The sequence below is a fragment of the Mobula hypostoma genome, chromosome 28 (genome assembly GCF_963921235.1).
Source record: "Mobula hypostoma chromosome 28, sMobHyp1.1, whole genome shotgun sequence".
NCBI classification, from domain to species: Eukaryota; Metazoa; Chordata; class Chondrichthyes; order Myliobatiformes; family Myliobatidae; genus Mobula; species Mobula hypostoma.
In genome coordinates, this window is record NC_086124.1 from 5242257 (window position 1) to 5261167 (window position 18911).

The 18911-nt window shown below is 46.8% G+C and overlaps 1 protein-coding gene across 4 annotated transcripts in view; it reads left to right on the plus strand.

The window, feature by feature from the left end:
- The window catches only part of LOC134339047 (polycomb protein SCMH1-like), a 213774-nt gene that overhangs the window by 125946 nt on the left and 68917 nt on the right, over nucleotides 1-18911 (plus strand). The window lies entirely within an intron of this gene.

Consider the following 18911-nt stretch of genomic DNA (forward strand, 5'->3'; position numbering starts at 1 on the left):
GATTCACCAGGACATTGCCTGGGTTGGAGGATTATGAGGAGAAATTAGATATAATGAACTTATTTATTTATTGATTAGATTTAGATTAGATTAAATTCAACTTTATTGTCATTGTGCCGAGTACAGATACAGAGCCAATGAAATGCAGTTAACATCTGACCAGGAATGCAAAGAATAGTGTTATTTACAAAATAACTGCGAATAAAAAGTAAGTGCTACAGCACACAAATATAAAAGTACTGAGACAGTACAATATGGGTGCAATACTGCTTAGCACTGTGATTAGAGGTTCAGCAGGGTCACAGCCTCAGGGAAGAAGCTCTTCCTGTGCCTGCTGATGCAGGACCGGAGGCTCCTGTAGCGCCTACCGGATGGGAGGAGAGTAAAAAGTCCATGGTTAGGGTGAGATGCATCCCTGATAATGCTTTTCGCCCTGCCCAGGCAGTATTTATGGTAGATGTTCTCAATGGAGGGCAATTGGGTGCCGATAATCCGCTGGGCAGTTTTCACCACATGCTGGAGTACTTTGCGGTCCGATACGGGACAATTGCCATACCACGCTGAGATGCAGTTGGTGAGTATGCTCTCAATGGTACGGCAGTAAAAGTCCGTCAGTATCCTGAGCTTTCTTGATGCTCCACAGGAAATAAGGGTGCTGTTGCACCTTTTTGATCAGGATGGAGCAGTTCAGGGACCAGGCTGAGATCCTCGGAAATGTGGACACCAAGGAGTTTGAAGCTATTTGAAGGATTTGAGATATAGCATATGAAAGAGCCTTCCGGCCCTTTGAGCCTTGCCGCCCAGCAAACCTCGACTTCACCCTAGCCTAGTCACAGGACATTTTACATTGACCAATTAACCTATCAACTGGTACATCTTTGGACTGTGGGAGGAAACTGGAGCACCCGGGAGAAACCCACACAGTCACAGTCTCCTTACAGGCGATGTCGGGAATTGAACCAGGGTTGCTAGTACTGCAATGCGTTGTGCTAACCATTTTGCAACAGTGCCGTCCTGATTTCCCTGGTGTGAAAGGGGAAATCAATCCTTCTGAGAGGCATAAGTAAGGTAGATAGTGAAGCTCTTTTTCCCATGGTAGGTGAATCAGAACACAAAAGAGCAAAGAGCTAAGAAGAAGATATTTTAGAGAATCTGCTGGGGTTATCTATTGTATCCAGTGTTCCTGATGCAGCCTCCTCTACATTGGTGGGACCTGATGTAAATTGGGAGAGCGCTTCATCGTGTACCTCCGCTCAATCTGGAACTTCTCAGTGGCCAAACATTTTAATTCAGCTTCCCATTCCCATTCCGACATGTTGGTCCATGGCGTCCATCTTGTGCCACAATGAGGCCGATCTTGGGGTGGAGGAGCAACACCTTATATTCTTTCTGGGTAGCCTCCAACCTGATGGCGTGAATATCGATTTCTCTTCCTGGCAAAAAAACATTCCCTCCCCCCCCACTTCTTCTTCTGTTACCCACTCTGGCCTTTTACCTCTTCTCACCTACCTGTCACCTCCCCCGGGTCTCTTTCTCCTATGATCCACTCTCCTCTCCTATCAGATTGCTTCCTCTCCAGCCCTTGACCTTTCCTAACCACCTGGCTTCACCTATCACCTTCCAGCTAGCCTCCTTCCCCTTCCCCCACTTCTTTATTCTGGCATCTTCCCCCTTCCTTTCCAGTCCTGAAGGAGGGTCTCAACTCGAAAAGTGACTGTTTATTCATTTCCGTAGATGCTATCTGACCTGCTAAAATCTCCCAGCATTTTGTGTGTGTTGCTTTGGATATCCGGCATCTGCAGAATTTCACAACCCCCTACCCCTTCTCCTATGGTCCACTCTCCTCTCCTATCAGATTCCTTCCTCTCCAGCCCGTGACCTTTCCCACACACCTGGCTTCACCTATCACCTTCCAGCTAACCTTCTTCCCCTCCCCCCACCTTTTTATTCTGGCTTCTTCCCCCTGATTTCCAGTGCTGATGAAGGGTCTCAGCCCAAACATCATCTGTTTATTCCCCTTATAGATGCTGCTTGACCTGCTGAGTTCCTCCAGCGTTTCCTGTGTGTTGCTTTTGGATTTCCAATATCTGCAGACTTTCTCGTCTCCATGACTCTTGTTTGTTTGAATAATTGGAATGTTCTCCCATTTGCACATGGAAGTACTGCCACATCTTTTGCATCCACTGAAGAGATTAAGAAGGCCTTGGTTTAGGAAAAGGTGGAAAAGGTGGCAAAATTGAGAAAGCATCCCAACATGGGCTTGTTCACCTTGCATTCAGTGCCTGTTATTCCAGAGTGGGACTTGAACCCATTCACCTCTGTCTCCCAGGTGAGAGAGTGACCAGAAATGACCCAAGAGTGTTCAAGGTTCTAAGCTCTGATCTCCTGACGAGTGTGGTTCAAGCATTTCCTCATAATGTTTCTGCAGTTTTGACGCTTGGCACAAGATGTCACCACTTAGCCTGACAGCAACTACAATTGTGCTTATTTTGTCCTCGGTATTAAACGTTTGAAACCAGTGGAGTAACCTTTGAAGATGAGCGAGAGCTTATTGATGTTGTTTTATTATTGTACATAGTCACAGGAAAGTACAGCACAGAAACAGGCCCTTCAGCCCATCTAGTCCCTGATGAACCATTTAAACTGCCTAGTCCCATTGACCTGCACTGGGACTACAGCCCTTCATATTCCTACCATCCACGTACCTATCCAAACTTCTCTTAAACATTAAAATCGAGCTCGCATGCACCACTTGCGCTTGCAGCTCATTCCACACTTTCACCACCCTCTGGGTGAAAAAAATTTCCCTCCTGTTCCCCTTAAAGTTTTCACCTTCCACCCTTAACCCATGACCTCTAATTGTAGTTGCACCCAACCTTAGTGGAAAAAGCCTGCTTGTAGGTAGATCCGACATCTTTCCTGTAGGTAGGTGACCAAAGCTGCACACAATACTCCAAATTAGACCTCACCAGCATCTTATACAACTTCAACATAACATCCCAACTCCTGTACTCAGTACTTTAATTTATGAAGTCCAATGTGCCAAAAGCTTTCTTTATGACCCTATCTACCTGTGATACCACTTTCAATGAATTATGGACCTGTGTTCTCGTATCCCTTTATTCTGCCACACTGTTCAGTGCCCTACCGTTCACTGTGTAAGACCTACCCTGATTGGTCCTAGCAAAGTGCAAAACCTCAGTCTTGTCTGCGTTAAATTCCATCTGCCATTTTTCCAGCTGGTGCAGATCCTGCTGCAAGATCTGATTGTCTTCCTCACTGCCCACTATTCCCACAATCTGGGTGTCATCCACAAATTTGCTGATCCAGTTAACCATATTAGTCATCCAGATCATTGATATAGACGACAGACAACAACAGACCCAGCACCGATCCCTGTGGCACTCCACTAGTCACAGGCCTCCAGTCAGAGAGGCAACCATCTACTGCCACTCTCTGGCTCCTCCCACAAAGCCAATGCCTAGTCCAATTTATTACCTCATTCTGGATGCCAAAGCACTTGAACCTTCTTGACCAATCTCCACGCGGGACCTTGTCGGACTATTCTGATACTTACCATTGGGGAGGAGGTACAGGATCCCAGCTCCCTGTGTTATACCGTACTCCGCAGTGCCCTGCTGTTCATATGACAATAAACTCCACTCGACCCATCCACTTCAAGGTTTGGCGTGTCGTGTGTTCAGAGATGCTGTTCTGCACACCGCTGTTGTAACGTGTGGTTATTTGAGTTACTGTCACCTTCCTGTCAGCTTGAACCAGTCCAGCCATTCCCCTTTGACCTCTCTCATTAACAAGGGTGTTTTCACTCATAGATCTGCTGCTCGCTGGATGTTTTTGATTCTTGTACCATTCTCTGTGAACTTTAGAGACTGCTGTGCGTGAAAATCCCGGGAGATCAGCAGTTTCTGAAAATCTCAAACCACCCCGTCTGGCACCAGTAATCACTTCATGGTCTAAGTCACTTCAATTGCATTTCTTCCCCATTCTGATGTTTGTCCTAAAAGCAACTGAACCTCGAGACCATGTCAACATACTTTTATGCATTGAGATGCCACCGCATGATTAGATATTTGCATTTTCGAGTCGGAGTACTTAATAAAGTAGTCGCTGTGTGTAGGTGGAGTAAAATTCCTTCTGGCCCTGCATGAAGTTCTCTTGCCTCTGAGACAGACGTTTGAGGGAGTTCAAGCCCCACATGAGGAGCTTGATCATAAAACTCTTGTACGATGTTGAGGGAGCACTCCACTGCCAAGTGTATCTTCTTCCAGATGTGATGTGGACTATGACAGAACTTGCTTTCTCGTCTAGAGAGACAAAAGCCAGCAGGTGTCGGAATCTAGGGTTAGAATCTTCTTCTTGGGTGCATCACAACCTGGTATGGAAGTTGTCCTGTCCAAGACCGAAAGAAGCTGCAGAAGATCGTGAACACGGCCCAGCACATCACACAAACCAATCTTCCGTCCTTGGACTCACTTTACACCGCACGCTGTCGGAGCAGTGCTGCCAGGATAATCAAGGACATGACCCACCCAGCCAACACACTTTTCATCCCTCTTCCCTCCGGGAGAAGGCTCAGGAGCTTGAAGACTCATACAGCCAGATTTGGGAACAGCTTCTTTCCAACTGTGATAAGACTGCTGAACGGATCCTGACCTGGATCTGGGCCGTACCCTCCAAATATCTGGACCTGCCTCTCAGTTTTTTTTTGCACTACCTTACTTGCCCTTTTTCTATTTTCTATTTATGATTTATAATTTAAATTTTTAATATTTACTAGTTTTTACTATTTTTAATATTTAATATTTGTAATCCAGGGAGCAGAAAGCGCAGAATCAAATATTGCTGCAATGATTGTACGTTCTCGTATCAATTGTTTGGCGACAATAAAGTATAAAGTAGCATCTGGAGCATCACAAATTTGCTGACGGGATTCGGTGGGTCGAAGAACATCTGTGTGGACATTTCAGGTTGAAACTATTTGAGGACCACCAACATTGTTGGTTGATCTGTGGAGCTCCTCCAGCATTGGTCTGTTTGTTCCTTTCTCATCTTTTGGGGCCGAGGAAGACTTGGCTCTGTTCCAGCTCTGTGGGTTATGAGGTGGCTGATGCCGGTATGAGATCTGTGGAATGGAATCAGACGAGACGACGCTTGCTGGAGTCTGGAATGACCTGTGCTTATTTGACACGCTCCCCTCCAACCTCCTTTTTATTCAAAGTTCAAAGTGCATTTATTATCAACTATGTATATAATCTAATCTAATCTATACATTTTACAACCTTGAGATTCGTCTCCTAACAGGCAGCCCCAAAACAAAGAAACCAGAAAGAACCCATTACAAAAAGAAGACCATCAAATACCCCATTTGCAGAGGAAAAAACATATTCTGCAGACTATAAACGTAAGCAAATAGCGTACAGAACTGAAGTCCACAAAGAGAGTGTGTCCAGCGACTTTAGTTCAGCAGAGAGCAGAGCAATGAGCTGAACTGGCCTGCGACACCCTGACCTTTACAATTTGGCCCAGCGTCTAAGCCGCCGTCCAAAAATCGGGTTCAATTGCCTTGATTCGCTCTGGGACGTAATCCCTGCCACCTCGATTCAACCTCTACCCAACCTTTCCAATCTAGCCCGGCACTTAAACTGTTATCCGAGCATCAGGTTCAGTCGTTTCGATACGCTCTGGGGCCTGGACCCCGCTGCCTCGATTTGGTCTGTACACGAATTTCCTGACTCAACCCGGCGCTTAAATTGATCGAACAGCGGGTCTTCCTCGCTCTCGGCGATGGGCCCAGTGCCTCGCCTCAGTCCTCTGCCACATCAAATTACCTCGAAGTCCAAAGGGAAGTAACGGACTGCTGCTCCTATTGCTCTGCGATGATCGATTTCAAGAAAAAGAGTGATCAACTAAGTATTTAGTTGTTTTCCTTGTTTCTGCGGCCACCAACCAGAAGTCACTGAGATTCACCAACTTAAACCAAATTCTTCCCCTTCATATCCAGACCTGATGAAGGGTCTCGACCTGTAACTTCGACTATTTATTCTCCTCTGTAGATGCTGCCTGATCCGCTGAGTTCCTGCAGAATTTTATGTCTGTTCCTCTCACTTTCCAACACCGTCAAAATCTCTTGTGCCACATTCAAGGACCTATGGATGTGAACTTCAAAAGCTTCCTACACACTGCAACAGTGAGGACGTGAATCTTTGAAACACTCGCTGATTTTACTTGTATTTGATTCAAAATTATTATTGATCTTTTTTGAGATACAGGGCCCTCCTGGGCCTTCCAGCCACACAACCCAGCAACCCCCGATTTAATCCTAATCACAGTACAATTTACAAAGACCAATTAACCAACCAATCGGTGTGTCTTTGGACTGTGGGAGGAAACCGGAGCATCTGAAGGAAACTCACGTAGTCACAGGGAGAGCATACAAACTCCTTACAGGCGGTGATGGGAGTTGAATCAGGGTCACTGGTACTGTAAAATATTGTGCTAACCACTACGCTACCATACTGCCTTATGAACTTGAACTTTGCCATATGGAACCCACCAAGGATATGTGCTCTGGAATTTATCCAAACGTATTTGGAACAGTGAGCGAGCACCACGGCCCTCAGAATCCGTGATGGGCCTGATCAGAGCTGCTTTTGGACCTTTGCCCATGGAACAAACAAAGAAAGTACTTGTTGCCTTCCCTTTCCTAACAGTTCAAAGTTTTACTTTGAGCCAGGCTCCTTTGACATAATAGGAGTTTAAACAGGCTCCTGCTGAGTAGGTGGTATCCTCACGCACTTAAAGTCTTTTTATCAGGTCCTGGCCCCAGGTTTAGCAAGTTGGGGCTTTTCTCTTTAGGATTAAGGTAGATTGGAGGTAACTTTATTTATTTCAATATTGAAAGTTCAAAATAAATGTTACTTTCAAAGTACATATATGTCACCATATACAACCCTGAGATTCATTTTCCTGTGGGCATACTCAGCAAATCTATGGAATAGTAACTATAACAGGATCAATGAAAGATCAACCAGAGTGCAGAAGACAACAAACTGTGCAAATGCAAATATAAATAAATAGCAATAAATAACGAGAACGTGAAATAACAAGATAATGAGTCCTCAAAGTGAGATCATTGGTTGTGGGTAACATATCAATGGATGGGCAAGTGAGTGTAGTTATCCCCTTTTGATCAAGAGCCTGATGACTGAGGGGTAGTAACTGTTCTTGAACCTGGTGGTGTGAGTCTTGAGGATCCTGTACCTTCTACCTGATGGCAGCAGCGAGAGCATGGCCTGGGTGGTGAGGATCTGTGATGATGGATGCTGCTTTGCTGCGACAGCGTTTCATGTCGATGTGCTCAGTGGTTGGGAGGGCTTTACCTGTGATGTACTGGGCCGAATCCACTTCCTTTAGTCGGATTTTCCATTCACAGGCCGTAGTGTTTCTTCACCCGGCTGCAATGCGTTCCAGTCAGTACACTCTCCACTTGTCAATGTTTTAGTTGTCATGCTGAATCTCCTCGGACTCCAAAGGCACTGCCATGCTTTATTTGCAGTTGCCTTTACCTGCTGGGTCCAGGACAGATTCTCTGAGAAAGTAACAGCCAGGAATTTGAAGTTGCTAAGCCTCTCCACGGCTGATCCTCCAACTAGGGTGTGGCTCACGGACCTCTGGTTTCCGTCTCCTGAAGTCAATAATCAGCTCCTTGGTCTTGCTGACATTGAGTGCGAGGTTGTTGTTATGACACCACTCAGCCAAATTTTCAATCTGCCTCGAGGTACAGCACGATAACAAGTGCTTCCAGGCCACGGAATCCAAGCCCCCAACTACACCCATGTGACCATTTAACCTACTAACCTGTACACTTGCTGCGTTGAGTTATCCCCTGATCTTGGTAATTCATTGTCAAACGTTTCATCATTATTTGAGGAGACATCATCAGTACACTGTTCACTGGTGATGTGTCCTCCGAATGCTTGGTTTTTATATACTTCTTGAACAGCTGATTGGTCATCATTACAGAAACACAATTGTGACATAAGAGGGGTCTTGTCACTGATGGGTTGCGTGGCGAACTCCGTGCATTGTGGTCTGGAATTTTGCCCACGTGAGTTTACAGATAGAATCAAGGTCTACATAAAAGTTGCTGGTGAACGCAGCAGGCCAGGCAGCATCTCTAGGAAGAGGTACAGTCGACGTTTTGGGCCGAGACCCTTTGTCAGGACTTCGTCCTGATGAAGGGCCTCGGCCTGAAACATTGACTGTACCTCTTTCTAGAGATGCTGCCCGGCCTGCTGCGTTCAGCAGCAACTTTTATGTGTGTTGTTTGAAATTCCAGCATCTGCAGATTTCCTCGTGTTTGTCGAGGTCTACGTGTCTGTTTACAGAATTGTTTGAGGAAAACTACGCTTCTAGGAATTCTCTTGAATGCTGTGTGTTGGCTTGTGCCATGACTTTCACTAATGCCCAGCGGAATTTGTGCCCCTCACGATCTTTGTGGGTAGAGACTAGGGAGAGTTGGTCATGCCACTTTACAGCCAGTAGATGTTTATCCTTGTCAATAGCTTTTTCCCACTTTGGCTGATGTAATATTTGCTGCAGTCCCCACATTGGATTTTGTAGACTCCATTGTCCAAAGCCTTAGTTTGTTCTGTAGATCTGCAGAGTTCTCTCCTCGATGTAGATTTGTTTTGAATGCGGGTGGAAACCGGAGCACGCGGAGGAAACCCATGCAGTTATGGGGGAGGACATAGAAACTCCTTACAGACAGTGGCGGGAATCGAACCTAGCGCTGTAATAGTGTTCTGCCATGCACACTTGATAGAGGTGTACAAGGTGATAAGAGGCACAGATTGAGTAGACAGCCAGAGACCTTTTGCCACGGGGTGGAAATGGGTAATAAAGAAAAGGCATCCGTTAGTCTTGCGAGACCATGGATCTGCGCCTGGAAAGTCTTCACTCTCCAGGGCGCTGGCCTGGGCCAGGTTGTATGGAAGACCAGCAGTTGCCCATGCTGCAAGTCTCCCCTCTCCACGACACCGATGTTGTCCAAGGGAAGACGCATTAGGACCCATACAGCTTGGCACCAGTGTCGTCGCAGAGCAATGTGTGATTAAGTGCCTTGCTCAAGGACACAACACGTTGCCTCGGCTGGGGCTCGAACTCACGACCTTCAGGTCGCTAGTCTAATGCCTTAACCACTTGGCCACATGCCCACACAATGGGTAATTCAACAGAAATGGGTAGTACGAAAGGGTATAACTTCAAGGTGATTAGAGGAAAATATAGGGAGGGATATCAGAGACAGGTACTTTACGCAGAGAGTGGTGAGTGTGTGACACACACTGCCAGGGTGCTGGCACAGGCAAATGCTTTAGGAGTATTCATGAAACTCATAGATGTGCACATGGATGATAGGAAAATGGAGGGCTATGTGGGAGGGTTAGGTGAAATGATCTTGGAGTAGGCTAAAGAGTTCGCACTGTACTGTACTATGTTCAAAGGACAGCAGATGCATGAGCAAAGCGGCTTCAAATCAATGATTTCGATTCCTGCTGACCTGTGGAAGTGATGTTGGGCGTCTTTCAGGAGATGCTGAGCTGCCCTGAGGGGGAGATAGTTGACACCGGAAGGAAGAGGAATATTTAACATATCGCGCGAGGGGAATGTCATTGCAGACAGAAACCCAAACCTTTTCATCTCCTTCTCGCTGATCCTAGCTCCTTGCACTTCCTGTCACAGGCTTCCCTCAGCGAAGGCAGGCGATTTGGGATGGTGTCAGTTCCCAACCGTGGTAAATTTTTTAAAATTTTATTTTAGAGATACAGCCGGGTAAAAGGCCCTTCAGCCCAACGAGCCCGCTTATAACCTACTTATCAGCGTGTCTTTGGAATGTGGGAGGAAACCGGAGCACCCGGAGGCAACCCATGCAGTCACAAGGAGAACCTTCAAACTCCTCACAGACAATGGTGGGAATTGAACGCCAGAGGTTGCTGACACTGTAAAGCAATGCGTTAGCCACTACCCGACCCTGCCATCCTTGAATACGTGTTGGTGATTAGCTACCAGATTTTACTTATGGGTTGATGAAGATGTTGGATCTGCTTTGAAGCCCTCACGGCAGGCAGCGTCGGGTATTGAACCTGGGTCACTTGCGCTGTAATAGCGTTACGCTACCGTGCTGGCCCTAATTTGCTATCGTTGCTGGTCGCAGCACTGAATGAGAAGGGAGGTCACATTTTAAACAACAGCAGCAGAGTCTGCTTGTTCAGAGCGAAGGCAGAGTGATGGGTTTCAGTAGTCCTCCAGTGTACGATGCCTGTAGATGTTGTGAGCCTCTGTATGGTTTTGTCCAGCGCCCAGGAACCTGCTGCTTTACTGGCGAATCCGCAGGAGACTGCCAGATTCTGCCATGGTACACTAACTCTGGAGAAACTCAATGGCTCAGGAACTATCTGTGGAAGGAAATGGGCAGCTGAAGTCCTGACGAAGGGTCTCGACCTGAAACGTCAGCTGTCTTATTTCCCTCTGGAGATGCTGTCTGTTGTGACTGTGAACGATGCCACAGGGAGACACTGAAGCTATTGGATATAGAAGTCTTTATTTAGCACAAGCAGGCATCATATTTGAGGCACTCTTAGAAGAAGCCCATAAACTCAAAGTACATCACATTTTATACCCTTGAGATCAATGGTAACTCAATGCAGTTTTAATAATTACTGTACAATGACATTATTCTGTCATAGTCTGGTCTGTGAAGTCCGTATTCCGGTTCACGGTCTGGTCCATCGACCCTTGCTGCAGGTTTTCCTATCTACCCTGTCTCTGTCCTTGTTGAGCTAATTGAGGCAGCTGATGCTCGTTGGGGCTGGCTGCATGAATACCTCCAGAGACCAGGGCGTAGTTGTTGGATTGTTCTTGTCCTTACTCTTTGTATCCCTTCCCCTGCCTTCTGTTTCCTCGCCTGAAGCCCTGCCTTGTCTTGCCGGTAACTCTCGCCTCGCTTGAAGTTCTGTCTCGCCTTGCTTTGCCAGAAGCTCTGCCTTGTCTTGCTGTCTGGTCCTGGAGCCACCCTGTACCTAGCCCCCTTCCTGTCCCTTGCCTCCGCCCAGGTAAGCCAGGCCGTCTTGCCGTTACCTGGGGTTGGTTCTGTCCCTTCCCGTCCCTTACCTCTGTCGGGTGGTAATCCGCGCCCTGCCCAGGAGGAGCCTGCCAAGCCTCGCCTCAAGTCTCCTGTCTCCAGCCTCGCCTCGCCTCAAGTCTCCAGCCTCCAGCCTCGCCTCAAGTCTCCAGCCTCCAGCCTCGCCTCGCCTCGCCTCAAGTCTCCAGCCTCGCCTCGCCTCAAGCCTCCAGCCTCACCTCTAGTCTCGTCTCCAGTCTCCTGCCAAGCCTCGCCTTGTCTCTTGCCTAGCCTCGAGCCTGTAGACTCCAGCCTCTAGCCTCTTGCCAAGCCAAGCCAAGTCTCTAGCCTCTAGCCTCTTGCCAAGTGAAGTCTCTAGCCTCTAGCCTCTTGCCAAGTGAAGTCTCTAGCCTCTAGCCTCTTGCCAAGCCAAGCCAAGCCAAGTCTCTAGCCTCTAGTCTCTTGCCAAGCCAAGCCAAGTCTCTAGCCTCTAGCTTCTAGCCTGAAGACTCCAGCCTCATCCTGCCTGCCTGCAAAGCCTCGTCCTTGCCTAGTTCTGGGGTCCGAGCCAGGGGCAAGACCCAGATACTGGGTCCTTGTCCAGTCTCTGGCTCGGAGTCCAAGCTCGGGCTCCTAGCTCTCTTGTTCAGTCTTGTTCCATGTTCCTGGTTTCCTGACAATATCCTTGCCATCGCCCTGTATCCTAGTCCTGTCCCTAGTACTTCAGTGTCTGTGTCTTGCACTTGGATCCGTTCCCAGCCACCGCCCTTATGACATATTCTCTTCAATACTTTGTATTGACAGTGCTTCCTTTGAGTTACAAATAATTTTCAAGCACCAACATCTTCACACCAACACTCCAGACACCCTAGTTTGAATGTTAATCACTACTGTTACTGGGCTGCATTCATGCAAATGCAGACATCTCAGGTCAAATCGAGTGTTTCTTTGTTTACAATCAATCTTAGTCTATAGCTCCAAGAACACCGTTGTTCTGAGCTGCATTTTAAATTCCATCTGCAATCCATATTCAAATATAAAGACTGTTTGCTGTAGAAATTATTATTTGCTATATACTGTAGCTCCAGCATATGCGCTAACACTGTCTGACCCTCTGAGTTCCTCCAATGACCTCAGACTGCCTTGCCTTCTAGTACTGGGGCAAAAGAAGATGAAGAGTAGAGATTAGCTGTATTTGTCACATGTTAATCGAAATATCGAAAAATCCTCAGACTGTGTTGGTCATCGGTGCCAATGATGCATGTCACTGTACGTTCCCATAAGTTATTTTGGCTCCGGAACATGGGGCACTCCATAACTCACCATGCTTCTGGAGCCAAAAGAACATGCCCACAACTTGAGTACACAGGGCATCAAATCACAGCAGTCTGATGTCTGATCAGCATCTAATCAGCAATCGGGGATGATTGGAAAGAACAAATGGCAGGGGCAAGCGGAGCGGCCATTGTTGAAGTGGACGGTGTTAGAGTGGTTCTTTGAGGCTTTAGCTCTTCGAGGCCTGAGCGAGAGAAGGCGAAAAAGCTGCTGGTAACTTTTTTCCCCCAGTTTATTTATTGTTTCCTTCTTTATATTTTCAAAGTTAGAACAGTAGAGATGCCAGTCGGGATAGTTGAATGCTCCTCTTGTGGACAACCCAGGATTCATCTTCCCCACAGACAGTCACGAAACAAAGCAAACCATGGAACCAAACAGCTGAAGGAAAAACATCTGACCCGCTCCTCAACCCCCCACCAACACACGAAAAAAATAGTGCAAATGGCAAGAAAAAAAAAATGAGTGAAAACACAGAACATAAAACACAAAGTCAAAAAGGCATATCTCAGCTCAGTTCGTTAGCTGCAGGCTGCCCTGATCCAAAATCGCCCAAAATGGCAACAAAATTGGGAGCAAGCAGAAGATCTAGAAACACATCAAAGAACCTGAATTAAGAGTCCACAATCCACAAACCACCTCGATTAAACCTTGCTCCGGCACTATCTTCCAACAGCATCGAGAGAGAGGGAGAGGGAGATTTCATCCAAACGACCTTCCCTCGGGAGCAGCAAGCGAGAGGGAGAGACTGTTAAATGCAGGCACGTTCCTCGGGCAGCAGTGACTGAGAGGCGGGCAGACGGCATTTATACAACACCTTTAATGAACCTCAAGCACTTTAGAACCAAAGCCTATGGTATAATGTTGATGTTGTAATGTAGTCACTTAGTCTTCTAGATATTAGATCTGGTAAACCAGCTCTATTTCCTGAAGACGAGCAAACCCAGTCTTGCTTCATTCTCATCCGCATCCCAGCAGGTGTTACTTGGAAATTTCAAAGCAGGACTCTTGCGCAGCAACTGTGGATAAATCTCGGAGACACGAGAGATTCTGCAGGTGCTGGAAGTCTTGAGCCACACGGACAAAATGCCAGGTCATGCTTCATTTACGGAAATTTCAAGGATTCAAAGTATGTTTATTAGTAAAGAAGATTCAAATATGTTTATTATCAAAGAAGATTCAAAGTACATTTATTATCAAAAAATTCTACACCTTGAGATTTGTCTACTTACCTGCAGCCACAAAACAAGAAACCCAAAGAACCCAACTAAAATAAAGACCAAAACCAGTGCGCAGAGGGAGGAAAAGAAAAAAAAACACAATTATCCAACCTGTCACACAGCTGAGGTGGACGGGCACCAGAACCCTTCGGCATTGACTCCTCTCCAAATCATTCACTCCAACCGCGGCAGCGATACCAACCCCGTCTGCCATCCCCATATTGAACACGTTGGGCTTTGGCCTTGCAAGCGATGTGATGCGTCCTTGGAATTAGCTTCACATTGATTGCGTTGATAGTTGACCACAATTTTCTAATGTTTTTAGTTGAATTTCTCGCCTTTTCAACTGCAAATCAGCTGTCGCGTGCCTTCAGTAGCGCCGTCTTAAACCGGATACCGGAAAAGAGTAAACAGTTAACATTTCAGGCCCTCATCGGGACTAGAAAGGAAGGGGGCAGAAGCCCGAAGAGTAAGATGGGGGGGGGGTCAGGTGTTGCCACGCATTCCGGCGCCAACATAACATGCCCACGAAGTTGAGTTAGAAGAGAGAAGAAAAACCGCAACATTAGCATATTGTTGCTTTTAAACAAAATCATCATTGTAGCTTACTTCCTTTTAGAGACTGGCTCTTTCCACCGCCAGCGGCTGAGAGATAAGATCAGGTTGAGGAGTAATACAGGAACGAGAATATTGCACGGGTCCCAAGACAGAGAGACACTTTGTTTCCGTTCTCACTCTCGAAGCATGCCAGTGTGTCCACATACTGAGTGGTTTGCGAACTACACTGACGTACTTCATCTTTATTGGAGGAATGTGCTTCTAATATTTTCATAATTGCGAAGGTTGCGATCACAAAGGTTTGGTCCAATTTTAGTTGTTGAATAAGTAACACAAGCTCTGCTGGCTGCTGAGACTTAGGGGGAGTCTTGACAGCAAGTGCCCAGTCCAGTTTCCTGAGCAGAAAAGGGTATTTTACTTTATAATTTATATATACAATGGCTCTGCTTTGTCAGCAGATGTCAGTCCTGGATATCAGCCCAGAGTAACGCGGAATTCTTACTGAGTTCCAAATTAAAATTAAAAAATAAAATTACGAGAAAGTCTGCAAATGCTGGAAATCCATAGCAACATATACAAAATGCTGGAGGAGCTCAGCAGATCAGGAACGGAGTAAACAGTCGGCGTTTCGGGCCGAGACCATTCTTCAGGACTGAGAAGGAAAGGGGGAAGACGTCAGAGTAAAAAGGTGGGGGGAAAGGGGAGGAGGATAGCTGGAGGTTGATAGGTGGGGCCAGGTGGGTGGGAAAGGTCAATGGCTGGAGAGGAAGAAATCTGAGCGGAGAGGAGAGTGGACCATAGGAGAAAGGGAAGGAGGAGGGGACCCAGTGGGGAGTAATAGGCAGGTGAGAAGAGGTAGAAGGTCAGAGTGGGGAATAGCGGAAAAGGGGTGGAGGGAATTCATTTACCATGTTTACTGGATGTCTCTGGGAATGCAGCTAATCTGCCCCTTGCTAACAGCCACTGGATTCTGATGTTTGGTCTGAACAGCAATGGAACCTGTTACAACACGCTGGAGGAACTCAGCAGGTTTGTCAGCATCCGTGGAAACGATCAGTCAAACATTTCGGGCCGGAACCCTTTGTCAGGACTGGAGGGAAGGGGCAGAGGCCCTATAAAGAAGGTGGGGGAGGGTGGGAAGGAGAAGGCTGGTAGGTTCCAGGTGAAAACCCGGTAAGGGGAAAGATAAAGGGGTGGGGGAGGGGAAGCAGGGAGGGGATAGGCAGGAAAGGTGAAGGAGGAATAGGGGAAAGCACAATGGGTAGTAGAAGGAGGCAGAACCATGAGGGAGGTGATAGGCAGCTGGGGGAGGGGGCAGAGTGAAGCTGGGATAGGGGAAGGGAGGGGCAGGGAATTACCAGAAGTTGGAGAATTCAATGTTCATACCAAGGGGCTGGAGACTACCTAGACGGTATATGAGGTGTTGCTCCTCCAACCTGAGTTTAGCCTCATCATGGCTGTAGAGGAGGCCATGTATGGACATATCCGAATGGGAATGGGAAGCAGAGTTGAAGTGGGTGGCAACCGGGAGATCCTGTCTGTTGTGGGTCTGGGTGAGGATCTGGTCGAAGAGGCGGAGATCACAGAGGGGGAGCAGTGAGAGAGAGTCTCAGTGGACTCCCATCGAAGGGAAGACTTAAACTTCTCCAGGGTAGGCATACCTCGAAGAGACTTCACAGCGGAGTAGCGAATCGTAAGCACAAAGTACTCTGCGGATGCTGGGGTCAAAGCAACACTCACAACACGCTGGAGGAACTCACCAGGTCGGGCAGCATCCGTGGAAATGTTGACTGATCGTTTCCACGGATGCTGCCCCACCTGCTGAGTTCCTCCAGCGTGTTGTGGGTGTTGGTATGACCCCAGCATCTGCAGATTATTTTGTGTAATGGAACCTCTTGACCATGTCTGCATGCTTTTATACATTGAGTTGCTGCCACATGATTGGCTGATCAGATATTTGCATTATGAGCAAGTGTACTGGTGTACCTAATAAAATGGCCACTGATTGTTGCTGAATAGCAGTCTTGAAAGAAGGTGCTTTGGCTCCTCGCCTGTTGCTGGAGGACGACTAAGTTCCGCGGGGCTTTAAAAATTGGATTAAGAGGCACAGAGGGAGGGTGTGAGATGAGATTAGCAGGAAAAGTAAAAGGGTGACCATAAGTCTTCGGTAGACCTATAAACAGTGAAAGGGTTGTTAGAGGAAGGGCGAGGCTGATTAAGGATCAAAAACCAGATCTTGTAGAGTCAGATAGAACAGAGCTGGGAGTGATGCCAAGGAAATGAAGGATTGAAAATATTCCCCACTTGAGAAATAAAAAGTAAATGAGGAACAGGTTTGTTCAACAAACCCTTGAACTTGTTCTTTTATTCAGAAACCTCATGTTTTATACTTTACCTTATTGACTTCCTACATAGAACATAGAACAGTGCAGCACTGGGCCAGGCATTTCAGCTCATAAAGTTATGCTCAAAGACTTAAATAAGCAATCAAATTCCTAATTAAACCAATTCCCTCTGCCTGCACAATTTACCCATCTTGCTCTCTCCTGCACGTTTATATGTCTATCTTAAGAGCCCTTTGACTGCTCAAATTTGCCTCCACCACCAACCCAGGCAGTTGGCGCCACGTCCTATGCAAAAAAGAACACTTGCCCCACACAACACACGCAAAATGCTGGGGGAAGTCAGCAGGTCAGGCAGCATCTATGGAAAAGAGGAAACAGTCGATGTTTCAGGCCGAGAGGGAAGGGGGGAAGGCACCAGAATGAAAAGGTGGGTGGAGGGGAAGGAGGGTAGCTGGAAGGTGATGGGTGACGCCAGGTGGGTGGAAAAAGTCGCGGGCTGGAGAAGAAGGAATATGATAGGAGACTAGAGTGGACCGTAGGAGAGAGGGAAGGAGGAGACCCAGGGGGAAGTAATAGGCAGGTAAGAAGAAGTAAAGGTCAGAGTGGGGGGGGGGCGGATTTTGTTCAGGGGAAGGAGAAATCAATATTCATGCCTTCAGATTGGAGTCTACCCCACACAAATCCTTTAAACATTCCTGTGAACTTGCCCCGCAAGTCTTTGCCCATTCTCCTAATCCGTCTGAATTCGTCTGAGGCTCTCTGCTTCCTCAACACTACCTGCCCCTCCACCAATCTTTGCATCATCTGCAAAACTGGCCACAAAGCCACCAATTCCACTATCCAACTCAATGACACCAACCCCTGTGGAACACCACTGGTCACTGGCAGGACTGAGAAGGAAGGGGGAAGATGCCAGAATAAAAAAGCCCCCTTTAATCCCACTATTTGCCTCCTGCCAGTCAGCCAAACTTCTATTGATGCTACTATTGTTCCTGTAGCACAGTGTCTCCCATCTCAGCCAGAGTTGTCATAGGTCTCTTGGTGGCCTCCCTCACTCGTCCCCTTCTTGCACGGTCACTCTGATTTTGAGGAAGGCCTGCTCTAGGCAGATCTACAGCTGTGCCATATTCTTTCCATTTCTTATTGATTGACTTTAACTGTACTCCAAGAGATATTCAGTGACTTGGAAATCTTCTTGTATCCATCTCCTGACTTGTGCTTTTCAGTAATCCTTTTGCGGAGTTGCTTGGAGTGTTCTTTTGTCTCTGTGGTGTTGCTTTGCCAGGATACTGACTCACCAGCAGTTGGACCTTCCAGATTCAGGTGTATTTTTACTACAATCAGTTGAAACACCTTGACTGCATACGGTGATCTCCATTTAACTAATTATGTGGCCTCTAAAGCTAATTAGCTGCAACAATGATGATTTGGTGTGTCGTGTTAAAGGGGGTGAATATTTATGCCATCAATTATTTTGTGTTTTATATTTGTAATTAATTTAGATCACTTAGTAGAGATCTGTTTTCACTTTGACACAAAAGAGTCTTTTCTATTGATCAGTGTCAAAGAAGCCAAATTAATTCCACTGTGATTCAATGTTGTAAAACAATAAAACATGAAAATTTTGAAAGGGGGAGGGGGGTGAATACTTTTTTTAGGCACTGTAAGTCTACCTGGGTGTAGTTGGGAGGCACGGTCTTATTGGGCTGGATAAGCCTGTTACCATGGTGTATCTCTGAATTTTAAAAAGTCATGAGAAGGATAGATAAGGTTCAAAAAAGTCAGAATCTTTTTTCCCCCAAGGGCAAATGTCAAATACTAGAGGGTATAGCTTTAAAGTGAAATGGGAAAGTGTAAGGGAGATTTATGAAAAAAGTTTATTTTGCACAGAGAGTAGAAGGTTCCCGCTGTCTATCAACCAGTGTATTCAGTACCCAGGTGCCGAGTGAGGTGATACTCCCAGAAACAGTGTCACCACACTGCCGCTAGCCCACATTTCTCTGCTGCACCATTAGGTAGTAGTCACTCTGGTCTACTCCAATACTTCCCACCACCCCCACCCCCCTCCCCGGTTATCCTCCTTCCCCTCACCCCACCTTTTTATTCTGGCGTTTTCCCCCTTCCTTCTCAGTCCTGATGGAGTGCGTCAGCTTGAAACGTCGACTGTTTATTTATTTCCATGGAGGCTGCCTGACCTCCTGAGTTCCTCCAGCATTTTAGACCACAACGCCATAAGATATAGGAGCAGAATTAGGCCATTTGGCCCAGTGAGTCTGTCTGCCATTACGTCATGGCTGATCCATTCTTCCTCTCAGC